Source organism: Pezoporus occidentalis, unplaced genomic scaffold, assembly GCF_034315485.1.
Source record: "Pezoporus occidentalis ecotype Australia unplaced genomic scaffold, CSIRO_AGI_Poc_V1 ctg3438, whole genome shotgun sequence".
In the NCBI taxonomy this organism is placed as follows: domain Eukaryota; kingdom Metazoa; phylum Chordata; class Aves; order Psittaciformes; family Psittacidae; genus Pezoporus; species Pezoporus occidentalis.
In genome coordinates this window covers 816-5,044 of record NW_026915417.1, presented here as the reverse complement: position 1 = coordinate 5,044, position 4,229 = coordinate 816, and the positions used below count along the sequence as shown (strand labels likewise).

Genomic DNA, 4,229 nt, shown 5'->3' with positions numbered 1-4,229 from the left:
GGTGGACGGGTGCCGTCGGGCGGCCCCGCGGGCGGCGGAGGCGCCGCGCCAGCCGCGGGGGTGGGGCTCCGGTGGTCGCCGCTTCTCCGGCGCGGCGGTGGAGCCGCGGAGGTGCCGGCGGGGCGAGCGCCGAGGCTTCGGGGGTGGCGCGCGCCGGTTTGTCGTCAGGCGGCGGAGGAGCGCGCGCGCGGGTCCGGTGGGGCGCGCCCCCGCTGCCGCTCCCGCCGAGCGAGCGAGCGGCAGCACCATCCGTGTCTCGAGCCGACGGGGCGGGCGGGCGGCGCGGGCGGCCGCGCCGCCGCCTCCGTGAGAAGACCGTACCGAGCCCGGGCGCCTGGGCCGCCTCCGAAGCGAGCAAGGTGCGTTTCCCAGGTCGGTCGGGAGCGCGGGCTCTCCCCGGCCTTGCCGTTCGGAGTAGATTTTGGTTTTTTTTACACCAACCTCTCCCGTTCAACCCCTTTTCTCCGTGTGTGCTCGTACGGTCAGCCGAGGCGAGGCTGCCGTCGTGCGGTCCGTTCGCCCGGCGTCGGGCGGGCGCGCGCACGGCGGGGCCGTCCTCAGAGATAAAAGGGGCCGCTTTCGGCGAGCGGTCCCGGCCCTCCCGCGCTCGCGGGACGGTGCCGAAAGGCAGACGACTCTTAGCGGTGGATCACTCGGCTCGTGCGTCGATGAAGAACGCAGCTAGCTGCGAGAATTAATGTGAATTGCAGGACACATTGATCATCGACACTTCGAACGCACTTGCGGCCCCGGGTTCCTCCCGGGGCTACGCCTGTCTGAGCGTCGCTTGACGATCAATCGCCGGCTGCGCTGCCGCGGCGCAGCGCGGCGCGGCTGGGGCGCCTCGCAGGCCCGCCCGCCCTCGCGCGTGGCCTTCGTCCCCCTAAATGGAGACTCGGGGAGCGCTCCGAAGCTCCCCGCTCCCGGAGCGCCCGCTTCGGCGGAGCTCGTCCCGTCGTGGGCGCCGCGGGGGGTTCGGCCGGCCGGTCGGGCCCGTCGCGGCGGTGGGTAGAGAGGCGGTTAAGGTGCGGAGGCGCGTGCCTCGCCCCCGGTTTCCCGCTTCCCGCGCGGGCGGCTGTCTGCGGGTGGGTACCGCGGCGGTGCCGCGCCGTGCTGCCGCGCGCGCGTCGCGAAGCGGGGGGTGCCGGGGACGTCGTTCCCGCCGCCACCCTCTCGGCGCCTCTCTTTCCCCGAGCGGGTCTCCCGGCCGTCCCGCGGCGGGCCGTCGCCGCGCGCTTTCGGGCCGTTTCCGGGCTGGGGCTCGGCCGCCCGCGGTGGCGGCGCGTGCCGGCCGTCGGCGCGTGTTTTTTTTCTCGTTCCCTCGGGCTTGCGACCTCAGATCAGACGTGGCGACCCGCTGAATTTAAGCATATTAGTCAGCGGAGGAAAAGAAACTAACGAGGATTCCCTCAGTAACGGCGAGTGAAGAGGGAAGAGCCCAGCGCCGAATCCCCGCCCCGCGGTGGGGCGCGGGCCATGTGGCGTACAGAAGCCCCCCTCCCCGGCGGCGCTTTCGGGGGACCCAAGTCCTTGTGATCGAGGCCGCAGCCCGCGGACGGTGTGAGGCCGGTAGCGGCCCCCCGGCGCGCCGGGCCCGGGACTTTTCGGAGTCGGGTTGCTTGGGAATGCAGCCCAAAGCGGGTGGTAAACTCCATCTAAGGCTAAATACGGGCACGAGACCGATAGCCAACAAGTACCGTAAGGGAAAGTTGAAAAGGACTTTGAAGAGAGAGTTCAAGAGGGCGTGAAACCGTTAAGAGGTAAACGGGTGGGGCCCGCGCAGTCCGCCCGGAGGATTCAACCCGGCGAGTTGCGGTCGGGCGGCGCGGGTCCGGCGGATCCCCGCCTCCGCTTCCCCTCCGTCCCCCGGGCCACCCGCCCGCGGGGGCGGGCCGGGGGGGGCGGGCCGGCGCGGGGACCGCCGCCCGGCCGTCGGCCGGCCCTGGCCGGGCGCATTTCCTCCGCGGCGGTGCGCCGCGACCGGCTCCGGGTCGGCTGGGAAGGCCTCCGGCGGGCAGGTGGCCCGGCGCCGCGCGAGCGGCGGGCGGGTGTTAGAGCCCCCGGGCAGCAGGTCTCGCCGAATCCCGGGGCCGAGGGAGAGGACCGCCGCCGCGCCCTCCTCCCCCCGGCGGTGCGGGGCCCCGACCCCCCCTCCCCCCAACCTCTTTGCGGGGTGGGGGGAGGGGAAGGGAGGGGTCCGCGGCCCCGCCGGCCCCCGGCGCCGCTGTCAACCGGGGCGGACTGCGCTCAGTGCGCCCCGACCGCGCGGCGCCGCCGGGCCGTGCGCGGCCGCGCCCGGGCGCCCGGGGTCCGCGGCGATGTCGGCTACCCACCCGACCCGTCTTGAAACACGGACCAAGGAGTCTAGCACGTGCGCGAGTCAGGGGCCGTCCCGAAAGCCCGCGGCGCAATGAAGGTGAGGGCCGGCGCGCGCCGGCTGAGGTGGGATCCCGGGGCGTGGCGAGCGAGAAGCCCCGGGCGCACCACCGGCCCGTCTCGCCCGCGCCGCCCGGCCGGGGAGGTGGAGCGTGAGCGTCCGTGCTAGGACCCGAAAGATGGTGAACTATGCCTGGGCAGGGCGAAGCCAGAGGAAACTCTGGTGGAGGTCCGTAGCGGTCCTGACGTGCAAATCGGTCGTCCGACCCGGGTCTAGGGGCGAAAGACTAATCGAACCATCTAGTAGCTGGTTCCCTCCGAAGTTTCCCTCAGGATAGCTGGCACTCGGGCCGTGGGGCAGTTTTACCCGGTAAAGCGAATGATTAGAGGTCTTGGGGCCGAAACGATCTCAACCTATTCTCAAACTTTCAATGGGTAAGGGGGCCGGCTCGCTGGCGTGGAGCCGCGCCGTGGAATACGAGTGCTCAGTGGGCCACTTTTGGTAAGCAGAACTGGCGCTGTGTCGGAGTCGCGGGAGACAAGCCTCATGCTATCATGGTCAGCAAGTCTCGTTTATTTAGCAAAATACAGCCATTTTTATAGTCTCAGTGTTAGATACAATTTCTGCTAGGGTACAGCAAAATCATTGGTTAGTTTGTGCTAACGCAGGGGTTTCTAAATAACCGCGCTTCTTGTTTCAACATGTTTCAACTTGCTCAAGCATTACCGTTGCGCTATCTCAGCAAGCATACATCCTGTCCTTGAGCAACCATTGACCACACAGTTGCTGCTGTGTTCTTCGGCCTAGATCTTGACTAGTTGCACAGTTTTGTGGCCTTTGTCCTGCAGCCATTCTGCTGTCAGGCTCTCTACACTTCCCCCGTTTTCTTTAGTAGCAAGCATAGCCATTTTATGATTAAAAGCATTCGATATCATTTTTTGCAAACACTGCATGATACACGGTAAAAGCAAAATTGCGAGCAAAATTATAGCCAGCACCAAAGCAAGTTTTTCTATCAAAGTGATTAACCAAGGAGATAATCCAAAGGACGCTAACCAGTTTGTGAAAGGATCACTTGTTTCCTGTAATTTTCGCATATTGTCTTTTAAGTGTGCTAATTGTTTGTGAATGGAGTTAGAGTGGTCTGAAAGATTCATGCAGCACATACCTTCAAATTCATCACACCCATGACCTTGTGCTAAGAGGAGAAAATTGATTGCTGCTCTGTTTTGCAAAGTTGCATGTCTTATAGAGTCAACATCAGTGAGCAGCGCAGAGAGAGCGGATGCTGTAGCATTAGTTTTCTTAGCAAGCCAACATCCTAACTTATTCAATGTTGCCAAAGCTTGAGCGCTAGCTACTCCGGGAGCTAAAAATGAAGCAGCTATTTTTTCACCTGGTTCCAAAAATTTACTTTGTCATCGCAGCTCGGTTGAAAAGCATGCGTTGACCTTCGAGAACACAATCCTCGTTTATTTATTATCATAGTGTTATTAGGGATAAACATGCCTAAGGTCCCTACTGCACACGGGCCATCCTTTATATGGGATAGCACCCTTTCCCAGGCCCGATCTTGTGGCAACTGAGGCATGGACTCTGTTTCTGGCTACAAATGAAATCCCTTATTGAGTGAGCTTACAGGTTTTTATAGTATTCTGCTTAGCAGTTAGTAGCGGTTAGTTCTTTTGGTACTTTTCCATCACAAAACAATTTTATTAATCGCACACTCTTTCAGCTAATCACATTACTGTCCACACACCTTTGTTTGAATAATTATTTCTAAACATAGTTCTCTGCTATCACTACTCATTACAATCTCACTTCCACTTCCCCTTGACTACACATTCTTTAT

General features: G+C 62.4%; 1 non-coding gene across 1 annotated transcript; it reads left to right on the top strand.

Moving 5' to 3' along the window:
* The first annotated feature begins 633 nt into the window (after window positions 1-633).
* On the top strand, window positions 634-786 carry LOC134169430 (5.8S ribosomal RNA). The gene has a single exon (XR_009966886.1). It is a non-coding gene; the product is annotated as a 5.8S ribosomal RNA (ribosomal RNA).
* The last annotated feature ends 3,443 nt before the right edge of the window (window positions 787-4,229 follow it).